The sequence below is a fragment of the Kogia breviceps genome, chromosome 14, assembly GCF_026419965.1.
Source record: "Kogia breviceps isolate mKogBre1 chromosome 14, mKogBre1 haplotype 1, whole genome shotgun sequence".
Lineage (NCBI taxonomy): Eukaryota > Metazoa > Chordata > Mammalia > Artiodactyla > Physeteridae > Kogia > Kogia breviceps.
Window position 1 is genome coordinate 38,818,327 of NC_081323.1, and position 27,760 is coordinate 38,846,086.

At 41.0% G+C, this 27,760-nt stretch overlaps 1 protein-coding gene across 3 annotated transcripts in view; it reads right to left on the reverse strand.

Annotated features, from left to right (window-relative positions):
• Positions 1–27,760, reverse strand: part of SNAP25 (synaptosome associated protein 25) — a 158,286-nt gene that overhangs the window by 63,528 nt on the left and 66,998 nt on the right. The window contains exons 2-3 of one of the 3 annotated variants that reach the window (XM_067012692.1): positions 24,173–24,348; positions 18,290–18,478 (exon numbers count right to left, since the gene is read on the reverse strand). The gene's annotated coding sequence lies outside the window, so the exon portion shown is untranslated. Of the gene's footprint in view, positions 1–18,289; positions 18,753–24,172; positions 24,349–27,760 lie in introns of those variants that run through there. The other 2 variants (XM_059037482.2, XM_059037481.2) reach the window with 2 other exon arrangements.

Sequence of the window (27,760 nt, forward strand, 5' to 3'; positions counted from 1 at the left end):
CCTTGACCCATGGAATGTGTGAGATGTTTTAAGCCACTAAGTTTGAGGTAATATTGTTTCACAGCAATAGATAAGGAATACACCTGGGTTCCAGAGAGGCTCCTGTGGGTTCCCGGTGCTGCCTCCCCCAAGTCAGAGGGCTTCTACCATCTCTTGTCTCCCTCCGCTCCTCTACTTAGGGAAGGCTCACGGGTATCGCAGTATAGTATGGAGGCTCCACTTAGCAAGCGTTATAACAAAGTCACAACAGTGTCCTTACTTGTGAGTGAGGGGGTTGAGTTGAAGGCTTTGCAACATTTCTTCCAGCTCAACATTCCATAATTCTAACATGTAACCCCACCCCTGGGGGCACAGGGGTGGCATGGCACATTGAGTGGTTCAAAAGCCCCAGAGCTGGGATCTAAGATGGGATTCAAAACTAGGTGTGAAAGACCCAAGGCGCTCTAACCTTCATTCTCCATTAAAGCACTTTGGATTGTACGATTTAAATGGTCTCTTTGGACCCATGGTGTGAAATTTACACTCACTGATCTATACCAGGGCATTTTCCATCAAAGACCCCTTGTTTTGGTTCTTTCAAGTCCAACTTTCATTTGTTTTTTTCCCATGAGAGGTGGAGAGTGTCTGCCACTCACCAATACTGACTTCAGAGCAGCAGAGTTCATACTGGCACTGATGCTCTATCGATAATGTTTTTCAAAGTGATAGCAGGGTTCCCATGAAGTCCGATATAATGCCTCTAAAATGTAGCTGTGCAGCATCATTTTGCACCCCACATGCTCCCCTTTATATTTTTTTTGCCATCTGGAGGCTGAAGTTCCGTGTTGACTGCTGTGGTATCCTCCCTGGGACTGCAGGAGCTGCCGACTCCTTCCCACTCCCCTGCTGGCAGGCTGGAATTAATTATTCCTTCTCTTGTTCCCCACCCCACCTCATTTGATTTTTAAAATACTAACAACGGTGAAGTGGGACTTACATTTTTGTCTGATGCTTAAAAACAAACCATTTGATCCTGTTTGCTTGGGGCTCATGGGTGAAATCAGCCTAAAATCACAAGATGCCACAAAGAGATGATTCTCCAATTCCTTTCGTAGGAAACCAGAAGTAGCAGGACCTGCCAAAACCCCTGACAGGTACTGGTTGGAGGAGCACAGATCATGGGTGGGTGTGAGTTGAAGGTGTTTAAGGATCCAGAGATTCAAAGATGTAGTGAGCTTGGAAAAAGTGGTCACAGGGCCCAGGGTAAGGGGGGCCTGGAGGATGTGTGGGACAGTCCACTATCCTTAGAGAGGGTTTGCAACACTGAAGGGACAGGAGTTAACTCATTAGAGCCAACTTGAGAACTGGGCTGGGGTTACAGTGAATGGAGCTTAGACTTGAAAATGGACCTGGTGAGAATCTTAGCTCTGTCATTTTCAAGCTGAGGGACTAAGGTAATTTTACTTACCTTAAATTACTCACTGAATCTCAGTTTTGTCAGCTGTAAAATGAAACAAATAATACCTTGTAGGTTGTCATGGGAATCAAATGAGATGATGTATGCAAAAACCTTAGCTTAATGCCTAGCAGACAGGTGTTGAATAAATTGTACCCAGTTGGAGCCCAGTGAATACATGTTGAATAAATGAAGGGCTGAAATATCAATGTGTTAAAGCTGGAGAAAAGCTGTTTTGATGCTTGGGGTGTCTGGAGATGACAAGTTGCAAAATCGTAGCAGCCATTCTTGATGTTCCACCTATATCATCTTGGTACTCAACTCTCCTGTATATTCTGAGAACCTCTATGACAAGCATCTATGACTCGGTGCCTTAGGGATTTCTCCAGTCTCAGGAGTAGGTTTAGCCTCTTACAGGGTTGGGTGCAAGTTTACACTCCTGGGAAGAGCCCTTAGCCACTGAAGGATGGCAGTTGGTACATAAATACCCTAAATTCCTTTCCCTTCAGGTGGGGTAATTCAAACATATTGTGCACTCTGTCTGAGAGAGGTCCTAGCAGGACTGAACCCCAGCAGGTGGTACCCTGCACTCCGATGCTCACTGTATTTGCTTCTTTCCCACCCCATCTAGCTTCCCTGCTCACTGACCACTGCTTCCTAGGATCATCTCCCAAATAAAGTATGTGCACTACATCCTTCTCTCAGGTTCTGCTTCTGAGAGGAGCCAACTTAAGAGAGCATTCCGATTAAAGAATTTAGAAGCCTTTACATTTTTAGTTTCTTTTGTTTTTTTGCTTTGGGATTTCAGTAACCTGAAGCCAGTAGAGGATTGAACAAGTGGATAGCTCTTCTGCCCAGGGTGTGATCCTAGGAGTCTGCTATCTGATACCTGAAGTGATTTGAGAAAATGAACAGCCAGGTCTCAGAACGCTCTTTGAGAGTGCCTGACTAGATAGCTGGGTGAGCCAGGCATTCTCTGCTAATCTACGGAAGAGCTAAGATGAAGGCTCTCGTGGTTCTGCTGCGAGGCCCCAACGCAGGTGCCTGGTCTGCTTCCATGATGCAGCAGCGCAGCTGAAAATGCTTCAGGGTTTTGTCCACTGTCTCATCCCTTGAGTTCCCATTTCCAAAGCACTCATTGGATAAAGGGTTGGCTGAGGATTGTTTCTACCATTATGGGGAGATCTTGCAATTATAGGAGAAATCAGGGTTTTCTTAAACAGGAGGGACTTCTGGAAGGACAGAGAAAAAACTTCAAATACAACTGCTTTCACCGAGACAAGCCCAAGTGAAATTTCAGATAAAGAAACTTCATCACAAAACGGTAGGAAACTGAACTTTTTTTTTTCCAGTTTGAGCCCAGAAAGGCTTACTCATCCTCAAAGTTCAGAGCAGAAAATTTTCCCTTTGACTTTCTCCTGAATTTACCAAACATCTGTGTCTGTGATTGCTTAGCTGCCTTGGAGAGACGCAGCAAGGTGTTCCAGGTGCCCTCTTGACCCAAGGATATCCAAAACTTAAGCCTAAGGACTCCAAATCTGGCTGAGGAAGGAACTGGAAGGCTGACAGTGGCACGGTAATAATAATGCATGCCCAAGTTTCATGCTTTGTGGAATTTAGTGGAAGTTATGCAGCCCCAGGATGGACAGGTAGAGCCTGGAGCCAGCCTATGGTAGATGGAGGGGCTTTCTGTGACTTACGCTCCCAAGATTGGGGGGCTGTGGTAGATATTTTTACAAAAAATGGCTGTAATAATTCCCCTCTCAGTATCCATAATCTTGGGTGGCCCCTCCCACACTGATTCTGTACTTGGCCATGTGACTTACTTTGGCCAATGGGACAATAGCAAATGTGGCCTGACCAGACTTGAGAAGTGCCTACACCTGGTGGCTTGCCCTCTTGTGCTGTTTTTGAATGGTTTGTGGTCTAGTCACCCCTATTAACCCCAGCCAAGAGCCAGCACCAACCGTCACTCATGGAAGTGAGGATGTCGTGGACCAACAAGACTCCAGCCAATCGACCAAGTGAATAAAGAACCGCCTAGGTCACCCACAGACCCATAGCAGTAAGAAATAATTGTTTCAAGCTGCTAAGTTTTAGGGTAAATTGTTACCTAACAAAGACCAACTGCTTCAGGGTCTCCCAGCTGTCACTGGCACCTGAATGACATGAAGACACACCCCTCCGTCCACTCCATCGACTTCACCCCACCACGCCACCACCGAGGGGGCAGGAAGAGAGCTCAAACCCTGATGAGCCACCAGTAGAAATCTCAGAATGTTTTCATATCACTTTATAGCTGTTGCAAATATCTCAGAATATCACATTCTCAGCACCACTTTGAAATTATGGTAGTTATTGGACCAAATAGTTTTATTTAATGCTTAATTTTTAAAAGATTATATATTGTTATCCACAATCTAAATATTTTGATAACTATACTTTAATATAATTGGTTTCCTATGAAATCCTTTGTATTTTATTTTATACATTAAAAAATACCACTCTGCAAAGGGATCCAAAGGCTTCCTCAGACTGCCAGGACAGTCAATGGCAAGAACAAAAAAGCTAACTCTATTCAGATTAAAAAAAGAAAATAACCCCGAAACTTAGTTGGTCTATTTAAGGCAACAAATCTTGTCTCCAAATACTGACATAACTTAAGAAGACTAGGAAAAGTTGTGACGAAATAACCCAGGAAACTTCTAGCTGTATCTGATTCTGGCAGGATCACAGAACCACCAAGAATGCCACAACTTTGGTAAGCAGTGGAAACAAACTCAAATGCCTACAGGTGTTGGGAAGATGATACAGATGTATGGACTGAAGCAAGTATATGAAGACATGTAGTGTTAGGCTCTCTGGCAAAATGGAGAAGAAATACTCTGCCTTAAGGCATTCAGATTTAAGATGTTTGCAAACTCAGCATTGGCCAAATGAAACAAGTTTGTGGATAGTATTAAGCCTAGGGGTCATTAGCTTGTCATCCATGGATTAGGAGTAAAACTGAACATCTGTTCCATCTTCATCCTTTGAGCTGGCTCTGCCATCAACTTAAGTAGATAGGTGATGTTTTCCAGGGCAATCAAATTTATTAGGCCTCAGTTTGTATATCCACAAAATGGTTACTTTAAAAAAAATTATCTTCCTTTCCAGAGCTGTCATGAAGTTAAAAAATTAAATCATATTGGGGAAACAACTTGTAAAAAAAACAAAAAAAAATCTTTAAACAAATACAAGTGTTTGGTAAGTGACCTGATAAAAATTGTCTGTGTATATAGGACACATAATATGGCTTATTATGTCAACCTTGAACCTGGTTGTTCCCCCAACTGAATTGTGTGGCTCCAGCACATAAGACTTACTGTTCCATGATGCTCCACACCATTGGTGTGGAGTGTGGCATTCATTCAATTCATTGGTGTAAGCTTGGCACCTGGCCCAAGCTGGACCAATCAGAGCCTTTCCCTGAGATTTTTTCACATGGGGTACAGAAAATGGCAGTCCCTTTTCTATAGTGGATGTGCAAGGAGTACAAATTAGGTGTCCATGTTTCTGATATATAGAGGGAGGAAATGACTTTTTAACAAGAGAAAATGAAGTCAGTGTATAGAAAGAAGCACAGGGAGGAGGCAGCACAAGAGCTTTGGTGGTGCTTGACTCAACTCAACTCAACCCTGAGTTGTTCCTGAATTCCAGCAACCTCTCTGCCCTTCCCATGGTTTGACTGTTTAACATTTACTCAGATTCTTTGAGCAATCAAACATCTCCATTTTTGCCTAAATAACTTATATTTGGGTTTTTCTGTCATGTGCAAAACCCAAATAGACATAAGCAATATAGCCAATCATTTCAGGGCGCTCTACCTGGCAGCTCAGAATCATGGGAATGTTCCTAAAATGCTTTTATAAATGTTGGGTTACCATTTGAGGCTGGAGACCTCTGAGGGGAACATCAGACTGAGAGATTTCCTGAGCAGGGTGTGGGCCTGTGTTGGAAAGAAAATTTGGAAAAGATGAGGCAGAAGTGGCACGAAAGTACAATGCAGTAAAAGAGCACTGAACTGTGAGTCAGGAGCCCTGGCTGTAATGCTTACACTGTGACTTTGGTAAGTAACTTATCTCTGGGCCTAGTCATTTGTCATTTTCTAAAAAGTGCTAATTTGTACATTCTGCCCTAGCAACCCAAATTTATAATTCTATGTAAGATGAGGGCAAAAAAGAAGGGTGATGTGAGCCATCAGGATCTTTTTCCCCAAGGGCAATTGGTGCTCTGATCCAGAGCAGAAAACAAAAAATTGCAGGATGAGTGGGAAAGGGTCAGGCCCCTTCTTGCACTTGTGGCAGTTTATTGAGGAGGCCAAAGCAAAAGCAATGGGAACTGCTTTATCCGTTGCACAGTGGGTACCATTTCCTCTTGGTGTTCTTCAGAGGTTGCAGGCTCGGACTGCAGAAAGAAGGGACTATCCTGTCATTTGGTGAGATTTTATACTTTGTTAAATTTTGTGAGCAAGATTCTGGGAGCCAGAGATTGAGTCATTGTTGCAGGGGAAAAAAGATAACAAAGGAGCCCTATGTCCCCTACACACAACCCCCATCTTCATTCTATGGACAGTAGTCTTCCTCATCCTTCAAACTCATTCTGATGGATAATAGCATCCTTATAAGTAGGTCAGAAGAGTGAGTGGAGACTTCTATCCAGTAACCCAGGACAGCACTTCTCTCTCCAAATACCTAGCCACAGCCTTTGTAAGGCAGAGAAGAGGGGAAACACCTCATCCTCATCAGACCCAGTTCAAGATCAATGTGAACACTTGAAGGAGCTACTAAAGATCTCTAGGATATTTGTTCTTAAACTTGAGCATGCATCAGAATCACCTGGAGTGATGAAAACAGAAAACTCTTCCCCCATCCCTAGAGTTTCAGACAGTAGGATGGCGTGGGGTCTGAGAATTGCATTTCTAACAAACTCTTGGGTGATGCTGATGTTGCTGGTCCAAAGATCACAGTCTGAGAAGCAATGTCCTAGAGTAAGGAGCCACTGATTCTGAAGGGTTAGTAATATTGCACTTGCGATCTTAAATTCAAACTCAAGTTCCCTCTTTTATCAGCTGTGTGGAAGGAGGATCCATTCTCTGCCTCTCAGACTCATTAATTCCTCCCTTGTCCCTTAAAATAGGAACCTTCACTCTTTGGGAAGATGAGTATTAGGAAGATAGTTTCCACCATCCCTTCCACCCCTTCCTTTATTTGCCCTTCTAACACCCAACTGAAGTGCTCTGTGAGATGGGAAATGGGCAGCGAGCAAGCATACCTCAGTCCTCCACTTGGCTTTTTCTTTTTCTTACTCATAGCAAGGTTGCATTTTCTGCTCCTCCAAGCTGCAAATCTTCTGAGGCATGTTCTTCACCTTAGGAGGGGTGAGTGGGGGAGTAGGGGCAGGACCTAAGTTATTCTAGCTGTGCCTGACTACACTTATCTCTGTAGCTCTTCCTCCTTTGGTGGCTCTCCATGTCTAGACTTGGAAAAGGATTAAGAATAGAACTAGTCTGATTCTGATGCTGGTTCTAACCATTTTCTCCCAATCAAGCTTTGACAAAATTCCTGATATTTTCATCACTAACGTATATATCAGTTGGTTCATGGAGGGGGAGAGAGGCCGCAATTAGCACCTTGGTGGGACCTTGACCAAACAGTATGCTCTCTGAGTCAAGTGTGGAAAATTATGTTCACATTTAGGAGGTTGTGTAGAAATTAAATATAATACTACTAGCTACAATAGACAGTAATATAACAAGTAGAACATAGTAGGTGCTCGAAAGACAGTGTGGATTTCAAAAATCTTTCCCAGCAAGCTCTCTTGTCCTGTAAGCCTAGATTTGCAGGAATTCTCCCCAAATTTGAGATCATTGCTGCATAGAGAATTGTTTGGGGAGCATTTTCCAACTTTGGAGGGGAATCATTCTGTGAATGCAGCCTAGGATCATACATTTTGCAGTTCACATAACTTGCTCTGTTATATATTTTTTATATTTATTGGTTTATATGACTATAGCTAAAGGTTTTGACAATGAGGTGATGCATGTAGGAATCTTGTACCTAAAGCTGGCTACAAGCAAGAGTCTATGTTTGTACCTCTCTGCCTATATATTGTGTGCACATACAAAAACACACATGCAATATTTAATAAGGAACCCAACACTCCCGACAAAGAACATTACACTCAATACAAAATGAAGCCAACAGATGCAGCTTCAATAACGGTTCACTAAATAGCTCACAGCAAAATTATTTTTCTTAAGCTAAAGAAGGGCAAGTAATTTTGCATATCATTTCTTTTTAACTCCTCAAGGGCCTTAACACCCAATGCATTAAGCAAGAGGGGACCAGTGTTTCATTAAAGCATAACCTGAGCTTCTTCATCTCCAAAAGTTATCCTGAAAGTCACAAAGCCAAAGCAGAGATGCAATTCAAAGGCATTTAAAAAACTCTCCTACAAACAGAAAAATCAAAGACTGTTGACACATTTTCCCATTTTATCATGTATGCTGCTCAAGCTAAAAAATAGTGTGATGGCAGGACCTGTTACTTCTTTAAGCAAAATCCACATTATAAAGAGGAAAAGAAGCATATGGCCTGCAATAAGAACACTGGAAATCTGGCACGGCAAACAGCGCACAATGGAACATGATAACAACAGTTCATTCTTCTCTCCTAAGTGGAGGTAACAATACTTCACAAGCATTAGCTCAGAGTCACATAACAACCACAGGACGTATGCATGGCAGCTATTGCTTTCTTTGTACAGATATGAAAACTGAAGCTCAGTTCAAGTTAGGTAAGTTGGTCAGGGTGATACAACTGAAGTGGCAGAGATGGGCCAAGTATGCAGCCCTCTGACTCTTAATCCAGTGCTCCATGAGTTTGTCTGGATATTTAGTTTCTCCAGGTAGCTCATACCACCACATCTCACCTGACTTTTTAGTCCACAGGACTGAGTTCTTTGGATTTTGCTGATTCATGTTCTACATATCAGGAGCATACTTTCTATTAGAAGATCTCAACGGATTGTGTGCGACTTGGGAAAATTCATGAGGTTGTGGGGAAAAACATGGGCTTTACAGTCAGAGAGACAAGAATTCCAAGTGTTTTTAAGGTTGCCATGGAAATTAAATGAGATAATGTATGCCAAGCGTCTAGCTCAGCATACTATGGGCATTCAATAAGTTAGTTACTTTTTTCTTATGGTCAACAAGTGGTACCTTCATTCTCAGCTGCAGAATGTAGGGCACAGAGTAACTGGCCAGTGGTTTTAAAGTTGTTTCATAAGAAGGACTGGGGGGAAAAGTGCAATATTCAATGCTCCATTGGTAATGGCTTTTTCTCGGTGATAAATGGAACTGATTTACCACATCATGCCTCAGTTTATTTTTCTCTCCAAGGCAAGGGGACACTGGATATTTGAAAGGATAGGTTAGAAATTGATGTGTTTGGAGGACATTTTCTAGGAAGCCAAATCAAGTTGGAGAGCTTGTATACACCATGCCACCAATTCTAACAGAGAAGCAGCAAATATGTGGCCCCAAAGACAAGAGATGGCTGAAGCCATCAATCTACTTCCCTGGTGACTATATGTCTCAGTGAACATGTGAAGAGGGGCATCAAAAATATTCTTTCCATATTAATGAAAAGTAAAGAATTTTAACTGCATTATTTTATATACATTAAACAGCTTTGTTTTATATGTGAAAGTGACCTAAATAGGTCTTAGGCAATGGTTCTTCATTTCTTTATATAAACCTCCTTTTAGCAATGCTTATCATGAGACTCTTCAGATTCTTCATTAGCATTTTAGCCCCGGATGCATAGGTGATAAAACAGCAGGTCAGGAAAACAAATTATTTGCCAAAGTTTGGCAGCTAGTTGGGATGAACAAAAGTGCTTCCTTGGGACATAATTTTATTCCAACATTTAGGGTGAATCTGTATCCCCAAGTTGCTCTGATCATATCTGACCAATTAAAGAAGGAATTACTTACAGTGGTAGAATTCTTGTCTCTGCAAAGGGGTAGCCGGTATCCCCACTCACTCATTCTTTTCCTGTATAGCTGGTGTGTGACAGGAACTGTTATAGGTACTGAGGATTCAAAGATGGTTAAGATATTGCCCTTGCTCTCAAAGACTTTTATATTCTGTTAAGGAAAAGAAATGCATAAGTACATAATTACAAAGCAATGTGATAAATGGGAGCATTGCTCATTGGTAAGAAGAGGTAAATTTTGAAAAGCAAGAGTTGGGAGACTAATACACTTTTCTATTTGATCCTGAATCTCTAAACTTGTTTAATGATAAGGAGTTTTCAGAGGAGGAACGTGGATTGGCTTGGGAGGTACTGTCATCCAAAAGATGCTGCCATTTCTCTGTCATTCTATTCTTGCATTGCTTCACGAATTTTATAGTTGGGACTAGGTTTTCTAGACTAGGAGATACCATGTTTCTTGAAGCTTGACCTGTTCTCCCCATGAATGGTGGGGAATGGTCTATATAGGGAGAGACCGGGATACTGGTATATACCAGGTACTGAAAGGAAATTTTAGCAATACTGCCACATAAATAGAGGTAAATTTATACAAGGGCATATCTTAGATATTTACTAAGTTCCTTGATGGTTGAGGCTGGTTCTTAATTTTCATTCTGTTTATGACAGCAACCCTTCCATGGACACTGATCACTCAGTAGAAACCTTTAGTCAATTGCATATTTTGGATAGACAGCCAAGTTCTTTTCTAAGTTGGGTTAATGTCTTAGAGTATAAAAGGGATTCTACGTGAAACGTGTCTTCTAAAATAATATCTCAAGAAGGGATGCCCATCAAAATACACTGAGGGCAGAATCATTCATGTTTTATTCACTGCTCTATCTTCAGTAACCAGTACTATGTTTTCCTGGTACATGACAGATGCTTAATAAATATTTGTTGAATTAATTAATTAGTGAAGAGTGCCACAACGACAGCTGATTTATGTTTGAGGAATACAGGAATAGTCATCTTGAAACTGGAAAAAGTAGATACATTCAGCACTTTCTCGGGCATAAATTAGGAACACTATCTTGATTTATAGTGTTATAATGAAATTATAATGGACTTTCCTATTAAAATTAAAAAAAAATTCACTCTACAGGACTACTGCATATTGAAATCGTTTGCCAGTGTTCTTTCTAGCAGACTTACTGGCATTTATTTCCTTCTACTTTCTGTTTATCAACGGAAAAGCTGCAGTGTGATTTACCTGTAACTAGATGTCAGATCAACCTCAGACTAACTTCAAGGAAATTTAAGAAATATACTGTTTTGCAATTTGTGGTCACTATTCTATGAAATTGTACAAAACATGAATAAAGGTGATCAGCAGTTTGGTCGGAGATTCTCCATGGTAGGGAATTCTGTTCAACTTGTAGGACTCTCTGAGCTGAATTGAGAGATTTCTCTAGCATAGGAATGAGGCAGGAGTACAGGGTGACTCTGGCCTCGGGGGGCACCTAAGAGGCTTTCACTTTCTTACATGTTGTCATCAGTAAAGGACAGAAACCACTCATTCAAGCCTGCAGGCATGAAAAGTCATCTCCTAAGTTTAAAATCTATAACTAGGGTCATTTGGATATAGGAAGTGATGGGGAAGCCGGGACCAGATGGTCCTTTGGTCAGACCTACCATTCTAGCAGGAAAATAACATTGATCTTCAAGTATAAAATGGACCGTCTTCAAACATAAAATGAGGTGAGTCAGCAGAAAGTGGAAACAGTCTCAATTTAAGACATGAGAATTAGCCATCTTTGGGTAATAGGAACCAAATCAAATCAACAACAAAAACCCCAAAATAGAATAAAAGATAAGTAAGTTCTTCTCATTTTCCCTTCACAGGGATCATACTTCAGCTTCTTTTACAAGCTAAGAGGATCAAATTTATTTTTCCATGACCAGAGAAAGCAGTTCATAAACCTAGCACAGCTGTCATTCAGTACCAATCCAGTGTGAGCATTTTTAATTCACTTTGAGTTTCTCCAGAATGGTTGTTAAGCATTTAAAAGGAAGCACTAACCCTTAAACAGGATTTTCCCCATCTCTTTTTGGGAATACAGATTTGTTCTCATCAGTTAATCACTACTGAAGCTAACCTCTGTGAGTCAGCAGTAAGAAAATCAGTTAGCAACTCATCTTGTCAATGCTTTACTGTGATGGAAAGATGCTGAAATCTGCAGTAAGAATGAGTTTATAGCAACAAGGAGAACATGGCTTTTCTGGAACTTGTGAATTTAATTAATAAATATTGTACCGCCAACTGCTAGCCTCTGAACTTTATATCTCATAGGCTTTAAAGCTTCCTCCTCTCCTAGTCCCTTGTCCTTGAAGCTTTTTTGTAATGTTATTTTACCACACCTCTCCATTCTCCAAATTTTATTAGTTTTTGAGCTGGCTACTTAAATCATGTAACTCAGGTCATATGGAAATATTACTTTTTAAGTACTTAAGAGCTCACAGACTCTTTAAAAGCTTCTGTTTTCCCTTTTCTAAGAGGCAGAGGAAAAAAGAGGAATGAGGAAATAGCAGCTAATAAATTGTTTTAAGTCAGACATAAAGACATAATCAAAAGGGGGTCTAGAAAGAAATTTTTTATAACAGTTAATTAGGTTGAAAAAAGAATTATAAAAAGTTTAGGCAGGTTGTAGAAAATAGTCTGTTCCAGACAGCAATAAATCTGATTGAGAAGGAGAGGAGATCCCCAGATCAGGGCTTTGAGGAAAAAGTCAGGATTTCTTAAGTCTGACCAGAAAGACTTCAGAAAGATGATGTCAAATAAATTACTGAGGGGGGAAAAAAAGAGAGATTGCAGGGGGTGCCGTGGATATAATTAATCTTACAATGAGGGAGGGAGTCAGGTCACTTACTGAAGCAGTATTAAGGCAGTGCCATCTGAGACCACCAGGTCACTGGCCTCAGACTTACTACCTAGAGTTTTCACCACCGATATCGTTGACTTCTGAATGGCAAGGATATTGGAAAACATTAGTTCAATTCTGCTGTCATTCTACAGATGAAGAAACTGAGTTCAATAGTGGTTGAATGGCTTATTTAAAGAAAATGACAAGCAATTGCTTCAGGGCTAGATCCACGTCTCCTGGCTCCTAATCATCATCCTTGCCATCATGATCAGCTGTCCAACTGAAAGGGAAAAGATATTGCAAAAAAAAAAAAATCATATGGATTTTCTGTGCCTTATTTAGACAGTATGAAAAATGTGGATGATGCAAGAGGTAGCAGAGTATATAATTAAGAGCTTAGACCCTGGTGTCAGACTGATTGCATTTAAATCCTGGCTCTGTTCTGTGATATAAGACAAGTTATTTAGGCTTTCTTTGCCTCAGTTTCCTCATCTGTAAAATGGAAATAATAATAGCACCCTGATTATAGGATTGTTATGAGGATTCAGTGAGCTAGTACAGGTAAAAGCTTTCAGAATTAGTGGTTCACTCTTCTCCCCCACAGACCTATTCTGATTAATCACTGCTTTAGGTTATCTCTGTTCTAAATCAGATTTATGGCTTACTAAATGTTACCTAAATATCACATATGACATGTTATCTAATATCATATATGACTATGGTTTGTATCATTCACTTGGAAATCAGAAACTGCTTGGACTTTTATATTGAGTGAAGTGCTTTGAGATCCTTGTGAAGAAAATTATGTAGAAACAAGTAGCTATTATCATTACAGCAATGACAGTAATTCTGAAGAGTTCATAGTGCAGACAGGGTTCTCTGGAAATTTCTCTGAAGCCTCTTTCCTCTTCTAAGAATAATTTTTTAAAACCTCTTTCTCCACTCATCATGTCCTGCTTCCTCAATGCTCTGTCATATCTCCTCCTTCCTACTTAATAACTTGGAAGGTCTTCTGCACTCGGTTTAATAACCACCAGTCTGACCTCCTAAAGCATCAAACGTCACTACCTCCAATTTTGCACCAGGGAGTCAGCTTAGAAATCAACAAGTTATCCTAAGGATGTCTCTCCTGCCAGTGTTTTGGTGAAGAACAGATGAGAATAGTCCCTTGACACTTCAGAGTGAGAATTGAAATAGCAACAAGATCTATGTCTGCAAATGCCATTTATTCCTCCACATGAAGCCATTGACTCTTTCAGTTCAGCAGTTCTGTCAGAATTTGGAATTGTGAAGCTCTGCTGTGAGAGTAGTAACCACAAGATTAAAAACGAAACAGGTATAGTTCAGACCTCAAGCAAGCCCTGGAGTGAGGGTAATCAGCAAAAGTCAGCTAGGATGCTAGGATGGTAGGGAAAGAAATATGATATACTGCCCACCTCACCTCAGTTTTTCAAAATTTTACCATAGTATTTTTTCTTTCTTCCTTTCTTCCTTCTTTTCTTTCTTTCTTCCTTCCTTCTTTTCTCTTTCTTTCTTTCTTTCTTTCTTTCTTTCTTTCTTTCTTTCTTTCTTTCTTTCTTTCTTTTTCTTTCTTTCTTTCTTTCTTTTTCTTTCTTTCTTTCTTTCTTCCTTCTTTCCTTCCTTCCTTCCTTCCTTTCTTTCCTCCCTCCTTCCTTCCTTCCTTTTTTCCCCCCAGTTTTAGCCACTTGGAGCTGGTTCTATGTGTCATGCTGCCTGAAACATGAACAGAAAACCTGGCATCTTTTTTCATCTATCCAGTCAGTGTATTTCACAGTGCAGAATACTCAGAGGGTCCAAGAGAGTGTTCTGCGTTTTTATGATTCAAGTGTACCTGCTGGACACCTCTCATCCCCAGATGCCTGACCCTATTTTCAATCTTCTTGGTAGGCACTCACCTTGAATAATTTGTTCTGGTCAATAATGAAAATTTGAAACTTACAATTAACTTCTGGGTAGGACTTAGAAGCCCATGTATATACTGAAGGGTGGTTTTCATCGATGACCAAATGAGGACTGGTTACTATTTTTAAAATTAATCATCCTTTATGATAACAGTTTGCTCCCCTCTATTTCTGGAAGAATGTAAATTTAATTCCACTCACTCAATAGCAATTCCAAGATGCCAAAAAAGACATGGCTACTTTGTTATATCAGCTTCTGCTCAGAAATCAACTTTAGAGGATAAAGCACAAAGTCCTCAGTGTGGCATTCAAGGCCTTTCATTGATGGCTCCAACTCACACTTCCAGCATATTCCCCTTTATAAGCGTCCCACTTCACCCAAATGGATGGGCAGTTTTAGGGTTTGCTGACCATAACTTGGGCTTGCCTAATTTGTAGTTCTGCCTATGCTATAACTTTTACTTAACAGAGTCCCCTCACCTCTCTCCAACCTCCCAAACCAGCTCAGGTCCTGCTTCCTGTCTCGGATCATTCTAGTCCACTGAAATATTGTCCTTCTCAGAATTTGCATTCCTTATTTTTGGTCGCATTGACTTGGCAAATAATTATACACTCCCTCATGAGTTTTCTTCTACTGTTTTATTGCACTTTCCTTCTGGTATTATTAATTTTTATTGTTTGTTGTTTTCATGAAGAGTACTAGATGTTAAACTTATTGAGGTCAAAGACTATATACGCATGAGGTTTTACATCCTCAGTGGGGTTCATTTATGTATCTGGTGCTCACTGATTGAGCAATATCTTCCAATCAGTTTGGTCCCTGCTGACAAGGGATGACACTGCAGAAATATATTTAGCACCAAGGTTGAAAACACCAATTGCCTTACCTTAATAGAATTGTAAAGCAGTTCCATGATGTGATAAAAATAGTTTATTCATAATGCATCATATAAAAAGCAGATTTATCTATTTTTATCCTTCATGTCTCCTTTGTCAGCCTCTTTCTCAAATTATCTCTCATTTCTCCTAATCATCAAAACCTACGCGCTCTGCTGAAGGCTGGCTGCTATGAGAAGAGGTGCTACTGGCAAACACATCAATCTTCTGGTTGATAACCATCACTCTGGGGTCAACACCTAGAGTTTAGAAATGTCTTTATAGAAGCTAATTCAGAGGCAGTTTGTATTGTGTTTGTGCATGTGTGGTCGTTGCATGTTTAACGAAGTAAAAATAAAATTGTGAATTCTTGGAGATTTACCATGGAGAGGTTAATAAGATTATAAATTGTTTCATATTCTGAATGTCCAGGTGGCAAAGCAGAAAGTGCCAATGAGCAAACAAGCAGGTACCATTGGAGGGTCTGTATGAATGTTTCCTGGCACATCTCTATGTCACCTCTGTTCACCATATTGCCCTGGATTGTTAAAATTTAAAACTTAAAACAGGAAATATCTTGATTTTTCCTGAAGCTTATCAATAATGTAAATGTTAAATTCATGTTTCAATTACATTTTTAAAAAACTTTTCAGTAAGCTATTAGCTCCATAATTGTGCACATCACCACTTCCTCCCAGATTTGTACGCTTTGCCAGCTTCACTGCACTCCTCTACCTCTGCCCCCACTACCCCAGTCTTCCACTAGCAAACAAACCCAGCAGTAATTACTAATGTCCAAGCACATAATTCTGTCAGTGTTAGGCTTTTTCATTTGTCGCAACTACGCAGGGAGCTGTCTGGACATTCAGCATGAAGTCAAAGCATTTTTCAAGACTCCTACCCATCTTGTCTCCCCTCCTCTTATCACTGAAACACAGTTATTTATTTCGTCTGCAGATTGCAGAGTTGTAAAATTCTTCCATGCAGTTACATACTCTTGAATAATAATTTTACATCCATATCCAGCAACAAATCAGTATATACTTACATGGAACCACATGGTTATCCATAAAAAAAACCACTAGGAAATAAATAGTTGGGAATGAAATTACCTTCTCTATGTGGACACAGCATTGGAGCACCTCTAATATATAAATGATTGGAGTTAATGACTAACTAAACCCAATCCAAGATCTTATTTTAAGGCTTTTCAGGGGATCATGATAGCATTTCTTTAATGCGCTGTATAAACATTCTTACATATGACGCTATTACTCTTATTTAACAACTACTCAAGTAGCACAATTTTGTTCCTGGTCATTTTATGTTGATTTTATCTATATCAAACAGCTGGAAATATCCCCGTGATAATTTTTGTTCACTCACAGGCTCCAAACGTCAGAGTAGAAAATGGTTAAAGTATTTATTACTGCCTCAGCAAAATCCCGCAATGCTGTAATGGAAATTGCAGTAGATCTTTAGGTCAGAGTCCAGTTTCAATCTAACACCATGGTCCTTTCATCTGCATCACCCTGAAGGACACAGTTCGATGCCCCCGAGGAAAGCCAGTCTTAATGTTGTCAAAATCAGAAACTATCCTGAGATAACAAATGTCCATAGGAAACACTTCCCCTCACTTTGAAACTATGGCCAAAGAGGTTAAATCTATACCTGTAAGACCTGTAATATTTCTTAGAGATGTATTTTTATGGGCGTGTGCTTGTGTCAATGCCTAATTACAAGGATGGCGGAGGGCAAGAAGGATTCATTATTAAAGTTGATTCTGCTTATAGTTCAACTACCCCTACATTTTTTATCAACTAGAAACATGTAGAAAGATATATCGCTCGTATAAACAGATTGTGTTGACATCTTCATATATACCTCATTCAAGACCACCCAGGATCTGTAGACAGATCTGTTCTGTGTTAAAAAAAAAAAGAAAGAAAAAGAAAAAGAAAGAAAGAAAAAAAGAAAAGAAATAAACAAAACCCTTGATTTCTGAGTGGAGGATAAATGCAGATTTTTAAAAATGTGTTTGTTTTTTACCTAAGAGGGGGGGAGGGTGGAAGGCAACACAGAAAATTTCCACAAGTAGACTTTTTTTTTTTGGCTATGCAGGAGCTAAGGATGGGAGCTGGTAATTGCTTCCAAAGGAGTCCTGTAGGCAGGATTGTTTTTTTTCCTTCTTTTTTTTCTTTTAACCTACTACACCTGCTCTATTAGGGGTCTCCATGAGACCTAAGTCTCAGAGAAGCAATTTGGCCTGCATCCCTGGAACATCTAGCCCCTGCCAGGCATCTCTGCAGCAGGTAGGTGCGCCGGGGCGGCCGGACCGCTATCCGCGGTGCTGAAAGGTCGCGGGCGCCAGCGCAGTCCCTTGGTATTGCTGTCCAGGGTGCTGAGCGCTGGCCGCCGCAGTACGGAGGCGAGCCCGAGCCCCCGCCCCCGCCAGCCTTCCGCAGAGCCCTCCCACCCAGCACTACCCGCCCGCCTCCCGCCAGCCTGCAGTTGACGTGGAGCAGGCGGCATAAATCAAGTCCGTGGGGCATGGAGGCTGCTGTGGCGGCTGCAGCTCAGCTTGCCCGGGGCGGGAACTCCCCCTTCTTTCGCCTCCCCAGAGCCCACACCCTGCCTTCTCCCTAATTCTTCCCTAGATAATAGCGCCCTAACGACAAGTCATAATAATCGGGTCAGAACCACAGGGTTTGTTTGTCTTGATCTACAGAAACGAAACAAAACAAAACAAAACAAAACAAAACCCAAAACCCAGCAGCCTAAACATCTCTTAAAACTGCATCGCAAAATGGAAGAGACAGAAGGTCCCACTACTGTTTCAGGAGAGTAAGTTATTATTCCGTACGTATTCTTGCGCTTCCTCCCCATCGCTCCATCTGCACTGTTCCCATTCATCCCTTCCCCAAGCAGCTCACCTCGAAAATACTTTATAAAGCCCCAGGCGGGAGTCTAGCCAGACGCGCACACACGGAATACCGCACCCTAGGTGTACAAATTCTTGTATTTGCCCAAGCTCACTTGGTCTGCCCAGCTGTGGTCCCCTCTGGGTATGTAGCCATCTAGAGCCAGAACCACGATCTGGGGAGGGGGGCTCCTTACCTTGGCTTCTCCAGAGGGTGGTGTTCGCCCGGTCCCTGCAGGTTCCAAGTGTGGAGGAGCCGCCGAGCAGGGAGGGAAGGAAAGACAGCGCCTGACCTCCTCGAGGTTTCGTCTTCAATGCAACGTGAGCTCTGCCCTCATCAAAGATGGCCGTCCCTTTTGACGTCAGCAGCTTTTAATAGCCTTCTCCTGGAGAGGCGGGGAGGAAGTGTGTTGAGGGGCGGGCGGTGAGAGGGGAGGAGCCGCGAGGGGCCGAGCGCTTGACTCAGCTCCCAGTTCGCTTTACTGCAAACCTTTGTATTTTAGTCTTTTATAAACACCAGAACGGGACGATTCTTAGGACTCCATTTTAATACCCGGTCACGGGCAAACTCATTTATCTCGCGACTGGTCATCTGATATTCTGTTTTGTGTGTGTGTACGTGTGTATGGATATGTATATATGTGTGTGTATGTATGTATATGTGTGATATATATGCAATATGTTTGCGATTATATATACAAAAATGTTCCCCTGCTGAGTTCGTCTTTGGTTGAGTCATAGAAGGGGAAGAGAAGGCAGAGGAGGAGTAGACGGTAAGGGGGTGGGGGGAGATTTCAGCTGCGATTTGCTTTTTCTAAAAAAGAGAGTCCAAAGGGGCATCCCTGTCAACTCTCACCAGCTCCATATATGGCCAAGCTACGTGGGTTGCTATTTTTATGAGTGATTTCTTCATTTTATCAAAGTAGCATCGAGGCTTGGAGTTCGCCTTAATGTGGTCAGTTGGGGAGAGAGATTAGTACACGTTATTTTAAAGTACGTCAGAGCAATTATCGCGGAGCGATTTCAAAGGAATTGGGGGAAAGGGGGAGGGAAGGGTAGTTAACCCAACCAGCGTGGGTTTGCTGGAGTTCAAAGCTTGGGGTTGAGAGTTGTTTGCGGAGGGCAAAATAGGTGACGCTGTTTGGGTTGAATTTGCAATCAGAGCCTGGGGTTTTATGTTGGGATTCTTAGAAATAGTTCACAGAGGCGCGTACACGCCTCCTAGGACTGACCAGACTTCGGGGGTGGGGGTGGGGGTGGGATAATGTGGGGGGCTGCGGCTTCAAGGATTGCTGGGACGCTACAAAAGTCTAGTACTTCATTCAGTGCACACACCCTGGGTACCAGTCAAGGATGGCTTGGGGGGCCCTCTGATGCTCAAAACAGGACGTGGGCGAGAAGCTACTAGTGCTGGTCATAGGAGAGATTAAAAAGAATAAACATAAAGCAATAATCCTGTCCTCCTCTGTTATGTGGGTTAGGCGCCAAGGAAGGGGGGTCATATGCAAATTGTGGCAGCCTCTTGGATGATTCACAGGTGTTGGGGAGGCTGTCGCGGGGCACTCCGCGGGGAGGGCGAGCTGGGAGCGCGTGGGACGTGGGGGACCTCGGCTGAGGAGCTGTTTGTACTTTTCCAAGAAGGATGCGATTAGAAGTCATGCCTCTCAATGTTAAAACTTGATGGCCTCATTTAGGCAATGGAAAATCCTTGCCTGAGGCGGGGGAAATGAACATCACCTCCCCTACCCCAACACACACTCCTGCTCTGTGGGCTGAGAGCGAGTTTAGGTTTTTAACTGCACGTGATGAGAGAGAGAGAGAGAGAGAGAGAGAGAGAGAGAGAGAGAGAGAGAGAGAGAGAGAGAGAGAGAGAGAGAGAGAGAGAGAGAAGGGAATGGAGAATGAATCCGAGGAAAGAAAGGAGGAAATCAGAGTTTTAATGAGGGCATTTATAGCGAGCAGAGCTGTAAGAATTTAATAAACAATACCTTTAATTGGAATAAGTAGAAGTCACTGTTTCTTTAAAGATTCCTTGACCCAAAGGGTATTTTGAAATATTAATGTTTTCAATAATAATTAATGAATAGTGTTTGGATTTTTATTAAAGCTGGATTCTTAAAACACTGCATGTTGCTGAGATTTGTTTACTTCATTAAACATTTAAGATTCATATACAATAAAGAAGAAGAAAATCTGCCTGGTCCTCCGATACTTGACTATAGAGCAAGCTGGAATGGGCTGGGAGAAGTGACAGCGAATGCGGAGATGTCACTACAACATCCTTTATAGTCATGAGTTTTTTCCCCCCAATGTGACACTTTGTCAGCATGTAGAAGTCTTGTGGGGGGAGCCTGAAGTGGAGAGAAACGAAATATGTGTTTGGTGCTCAGTCTGAAAGTCATTCAGGCAGAAAGTTTTGTGCAGGAAGAGAGGAGGTGGGGGATTTTCCAGACTAAAAAAATAATAAAACTAAAAAAGTAACTACGTCAGTGATGTAGGCTCAACTGTAAGCAACAGCTCTGTGGCAGTCACAGGGGAGGACTGGCTTGATATTCTGAATTTTCAGCTGCTGATGCCCCACATTGACATCTTTAAAAATTACACAGTAGAGGAGAGAGTCAGACTGATTCAAAGCATCACAGAAAATACCACAGGCTCTACAGGATTATGCTGTGGTGGCGGTAGCATTTCTCATTCTCCTTTGCTTATGTTAAAAAGATGCTGTTGAAGAGGTTCTTCATGGTGCTCTGGGAAAGGTAGCAGAGTCTAAGTTAGAAAACATAAACATTGGATAAATATAAGTCTACTCAGGAAAACCAGACATCCTTAAATGTATTTTAATAGGATAATGAGTTTTTTTTTTTTTCTTTTTCTTTTTTGACTGGGTTGGGTCTTCGTTTCTGCGTGCAGGCTTTCTCTAGTTGCAGAGAACAGGGTCCACTCTTGGTTGCGGTGCGCGGGCCCCTCCCACCGCAGAGCATGGGCTCTAGGTGCGCAGGCTTCAGTAGTTGCAGCATGCGAGCCCTAGAGCATGCGGGCTTCAGTAGTTGTGGCACACGGGCTCTAGAGCGCAGGCTCAGTAGTTGTGGCGCACGGGCCCACTTGCTCCGTGGCATGTGGGATCTTCCCGGACCAGGGATCGAACCTGTGTCCCCTGCACCAGCAGGTGGACTCCCAACCACTGCACATCCAGGGAAGTCCCTGATAATGAGATTTTTTTCCCCCCTAGTGTTTTCTCATTGCTTGATTAAAAAAAAAAAAAATCCATAGTCATCTTTGCCAGTAGGGAACCAGCAGATTTATGTTATTCAGGGTCTATAAAGGCCTAAGCCATACAGAGAAGAGAGGTGATGGAAAATTCGCTCTGAAATGATTCAGCTCTTGTGAGTTATTTCTACAAAGATCCAACGTGTAGAATAACGAATGCTTAGGAACTCATTTGATGAGTAATGAGAAAATTACCTGCTCTGCTGGAAGGATATTTACACTATGCTAATGTAGTCTCTGAAAGCTTTTTCTGGTACTCAAAGTACTCTGGTTTGCAACAACTCCAGATCTAAGATATTTATCTTGTATCTCCCAGGTAAGGAGCAAGATGCATGGTTGACTCAATAATTACAACTTCATGAAGAATAATTATAAAAGTTTTTATAAAATGTTGTAAGATCTTTCCAAAGTCAGTTTGCAAATAGTTTAGAACTAGCCCAGCTCAGAACCTCCTTCTCCAAGGTCCTCCTTTGGGTCATGTCAGGCACCCTGTGACAATATTTTGAAACATTGTGAGGGCACAAGTATACATAATTTGACAGATTAACTGTTTTAATTCCTTGGGTGTTTTTTCCACATGGTTTGCTTGCCACTTTCTCTTTATATGTTCTTCTAGCCCTTACCCCATCCCCCAACCCATTTATAGTTAGTGACCTAAGAGTACCTGGGGAAAACTTAAATGCTGTAGGTCTGAACTCCTTTTTCCCTGAAGCCTCTGAGCCAGAGACATATCCTGTAAGAGGTAAAAGCAGAACTAGGGATATTGGTTTCTGTTTCTGGCTTGCCATGTTGAGAAAAAATAAGACTGCACACCAGAATTTTAAATAACACCTCGTTCCCTACTAAGAACAGCATTGCAGGATGGAAGAAGAGTGCTCAGCAGCCAGATGCTGGGTGCTTTCAAACTCCTGTTCCTTAATGCGTCAAAATTACAGGGTCCCTTTGTATGTGAATGCATCCCAGGACCCTCTCCAATACCGAGATATGCAGGTGGTCAAGTAGGGAGGAAGAACCCTGTGACAGTCAGGGACAGAGGAAAGGAGAAAATAGTTGAAATAAGCAAACTTCTAAAAGGCTATTTGAAAGGGATCACAGTATTCCTTTAGTAAGTCTTTCAAGAATCTTATTAGCTCTCTAAGCTCTCTGTACCTCAGTTATCTCATAGGTAAAATGGGGACAGTAATTATAACCAACCCACAAAGAACTTGTGAAGTCTTGGTTAAATAAATCTCTCAATATGATGAGACTTTTAAATTTTCCTCTAAGTAATGAAATGTAACTCTGCTTTAATATGAAGGGTTGATTTTTTTCATTAGCTACTAATGAAATATATATCAATGAATGGCTCTGGGCCTTGGTTTCTTCATCTGTATTAGTTCATTCATTTACTCAACATTTATCTGCCGTATGCTTGACACTGGAATATATTGGGATTTAAGTGAAACAGAGGAGAGAACTAAGGATTAGAGAGGTTAAATAACCTAACCAAGGGCACAGCTAATAAATGGTACAGCTGGAATTTGAACCCCAGGGCCCAAGCTCATAATCACTGTGCTTTAGTACAGACTCTGCCAGGCTCATTGGACTTAGCCCATCTGTATCTCTCCAGAGAAACAGAACCAATGGAATATGTATATTTATCTAGACACACATATTCTCTCTCCCCCATACTACGCCCCCTCCCATACATATATATGCAAAGGGATTTCTTATAAGGAATTGGCTCATGTGATTATGGAGGCTGACAAGTCTCAGGACCTGCAGGGTGAGTCAAGCTGGAGACCCAAGACACCAAGCCAATGGTGGTATAGTTCTAGACCAAAGGCCAGCAGGCTCAAGACCCATTGTTTCAGTTTGAATCTGAAGGCAGGAAAAAGCCAGTGTCCCAGTTTCAAAGAAGCCAGGCAAGAGGAATTCTCTCTTACTCAGGGGAGAATCAGCCTTTTCGTTCTACTCAGGGCTTTAGTTGATTGGATGAGGCCCACCGCATTAGGGAGGGCAATCTGCTTCATTGGTCTATTGATTTAAGTGTTAATCTCATCCAAAGACACTCTCATAGAAATGTTTGACCAAATATCTGGGCCCCCTGAGGCTCAGTCAAGTTGACAGATAAAATTAACCATCACACTCTCCCTTTACAGCTAACCTCAGCATGTTATGGCTTGTGTATGACTATTTTCATTAGCAGCCTTAGGGTTCCACTTGCTAATGGGATGAGTCTGTGGATCACTGACCACAAAGTGTGGTTGGGGTGAATTTCAAGAGAGGATCTAGGCTGGCAAGATGATTACCTGGAGTAAACAGAAGAAACATATTCCAAATAAAATAGTGCCAAGTACAATCAAGAAAGGAATTCAGAGATCAATACTTAATAAGGACCATAAATAAGAATTGGGTCAGAAGAAGCACTCAAAATATACTTTAGAGAGTCAGCCAGAAGTCATAACAGAACAGCTATGTCAAATATTGGTTTTGAGGGGATAATATGAGATCTTAAATCAGAATTGATCGCAAGAGCCAGGAGCTCTGGCAGTGAAAATCAGGTTGAGATGGGTTGATGTGAATAATTCAGGATATGGCTGGGATGGAGCAAGGCTATCTGGCACAATTCTATTAGTGTTGACCGTGAAGAGCAGTGCAGTTCTGCCAGCCAACAGGTACCAGGCTGGACAAGGCACTCTAATATCTCAGCAGATAGCATCAGAGATCTCTTGGTCATAACCAATGGACTTCCCATCTTTTTAACCTCTGACTTCACTTGACAATCTGTACCACTCATCCATTTTTTAAAGTGTTCTATCAGGTGCTCTCACCTGTTTCTTCCTTTTCTGTTGGCTTCTCGTTTTCCATAGCAGATGGGTTGAAGCAGTAAAATTGCGGTGCCCAGCAGGTTAAGCTGGACATTTCCCTGAGCCCCACACAAACCCTCTGGGAGCTCCATATGTCCATGGATCAGGTCCGGACTCTCCACCACGAAAACTTTGGTACTCTAAGTCAAAGAGAAGAATATTGAACAGCTCACGTTTGTACAAATTGTAAAGCACTGTCACACACGTGATCTCATTATATTCTCACCATTCTCTGAGGTATGTGTAAAAGTAATTATTATTTTAATCCCAGTTAATACATGAGAATTCTGATTGATTTTCCAGACTCCTGAACTGACCACAGTACATCAAGAGAACCCAATGTCCTATTCCTTCCTTCACATGTTATCTTAAAAATATTTGATCCATGCCCTTAGTTTAGCCATTATTTATATATGACTCTTCATTTTATATTTCCAGTCCCACCTTCTCTCATGAGCTTCAAAAGCATCTTCCTAGCTTCTTACTGAATACTCTTACCTGAGGAATCAAGGTGTCTTAAACTCAACATATTTATGCATCAGTGGATTTCTTCCACTCTCCTCCTCTTATATTCTTTATTTTTAAAAATCTTTTCTTGGCACAACAGGAGAGGCCACAACAGTGAGAGGCCCGCGTACCACAAAAAAAAAAAAAAAAAATTTTCTTGAAGGGGATCTTCAGAGGTATTTATCTGGTCCAGCCTTACATCTGATGCATATTCCTATTAGTGGTTTACAATTACTGAGTACTTATAAGATATTAGGCATTGTGATGAGTGCTCTACATGTATAAACTCATTAAGTCCTCACAGCAACCCCATGGGAATACAATTATCAACCCATTTCAGATGTAGAAACTGAAGCTTAGATGAATAAATGACATGGCTAAGAATTGGCCTAGCTGAGATTCACCTTGAGGCCTGTCTGGCAATACAGTCATGCTCCTCACCCTTTTATTATTACTCTGGTTCACAAAGACCCTGTGCTACAGTGACTCTTAAACTTTGAAAGTCAGTGTCTTGAGGAGGAGCCTGAAATTCTATCAAGCTCCCAGGTGGTGTCACTTCTGCTGATCCATGGATAACACTTTGAATATTAAGACTGATTAGTTTGGCCAAGTGGTAGTCCAACTTGTATTTGAACACCTGCAGTTATATGGGACTAGCTACCACCTCAGAAAGGCAAGCCTTTTCATACACAGATGGCTCTACTCACTATGAAAATTTCCCTTTTGCACTATATTCCTCAGAGCGGCCAAATTCTGGCTCTCTTGAGACAGCACAGCACAGATTCAAGAACCAAACTGCCTGTGTTTATATATATCCTGGTTCTACTCTTAACTGTGTGACTTTTGACAAGTTATTCAACTCTGTTTTCTCAGTTTCCTCATTTTTAACTTGAAGTATAATTGACCTACACCACTATGCTAATTCCAGGCATACAACATTGTGATTCAATATTTCTATACATTATAAAATGATCATCACGACAAGTCTAGTTATCATCTACCACCAAAGTTATTACAATATTATTGACTATGTTCCCCATGCTGTACATTTCATCCCTGTGACTAATTTATTTTGAAATTGGAACTTTGTACCTTTTAATCTCCTTTACCTCCTCCCCTCTGACAACCTTCTGTTTGTTTGTTGTCTATCTATGAATCTGTTTCTGTTTTGTTATGTCTGTTCATTTGTTTTGTTTTTAGATTCCACATATAAGTGAAATTATACAGTATTTGTCTTTCTCTGTCTGACTTATTTCACTTAGCATAATGCCCTCTAGATCCAGCTATGTTGACACAAATGACAAGATTTTATTTTTTAATGGCTGAGTAATATTCCATTATATATGTATAAAATATGTAACATATATATGTATGCACGTGTATACACACACACACACACACACACACACCACATCTTCTTTATTTATTAATCCATCAATGGACACACTTTGGTTGCTTCCATATCTAGGTTATTGTAAATAATGCTGCTCTGAACATAGGGGTGCATATAAATTTTTGAACTCCAGGGGTGGAGTTGCTGGATCTTATGGTAGTTCTATTTTTAATTTTTTTGAGGAACCTCCATACTGTTTTCCATAGTGGCTGCACCAATTTACACTCCCATCCACAGTGCAATAGGGTTCCATTTTCTCCACATCCTTGCCAACACTTGTTATTTCTTGACTTTCTGATAATAGCCACTCTAACAGGTGTGAGATGATATCTCATTGTGGTTTTGATGTGTTTTCCCTGATGATTAGTGATGTTGAGCATTTTTTCATGTGGCTGTTGGCCATCAGCATGTCTTCTATGAAAAAACTGTTTATTCTGCCCAGTTTGTAGTTGCATTGTTTGTTTTTTTGATGCTGAGTTGTATGAACATTTTTTATGTATTTTGAATATTAACCCCTTAACAGATATATCGTTTACAAATACCTTCTCCCACTCAGGAGACTGCCTTTTTGTTTTAGTGATAGTTTCCTTTGCTGTGCAAAAGTCTTTTAGTTTGATGTATTCCCATTTGTTTATTATTGTTTTGTAACCCTTGCATGAGGAGACATACCTCCAAAAATATTGCTGAAACCAATGTCAAAGAGCATTCTTACATTCTTAATTAATGATATCACAAGATGTCCTGTTTACTAACCTAACACTCAGAAGCATCTTAGCATTCTCCTTTTTTGCCTTTTCTTCATCTTCCCTACTCTATGGACTCAGGTCAAGGACCTTTTCTCCTCTCTGTACACTCATTTCTTGGTGATTTTATCCAATTCTAGAACATCAAGGAGCATATATCTATTAATGCTCTTGTATTTACATGTTTAGTCCTATTTATCTCTTGAACCTCAGCTTGTATATTTAACATCCTACACAATATTTGCACTTAAATATAAAGCAAATATGGATATATAACCTAGCATGGATGAAGTAGAATTTGTGATTTTTAACTCCAAAATGGCTTCCCTCCCAGTGTTCCCTATGTTATGAATGGCAACTACCTTCACCTACTTTCTCAGGATAAAAATCGTATTTCACTCATCTCTGTCACATGTACGTCTAACCCATAAGCAAATGTTGTTCTACTTTCAATACATTTAAAAAATGTAACCATTTCTCAACCATCCACAGATCCTATATTAGTTTAAATCACCATCATCTCTCACTGAACTATTAACAGTAGTATCCTAATTTGTCTCCTAGTCCCTATTTCTCCACATAGCTGCCTCAATGATACTTTTAAAGGACAAATCTTTCTCAAAAATGTTTAATGGCTCCTATCACACTTAGAAATTCTTTGCTTAACCTGTAAGATCAGGCTCCTGGCCACCTCTTCAAATTTATTTCCCAGTGCTCTCTCTCCATTTATCTTCATTACGATCTCATGGGCCTTCTTGTTGTTCACCGTACAATCAAAATCACTCCCACCTCAAGACCTTTGCATTTGCTGTTAACTTTACCCAAAACACTGTTCCCCAGATCTTCTCATGTCTCATTTCCTCAAATGCTACTTTTTCAAAGGAACCTTCTCTGACAATCCAAACTAGC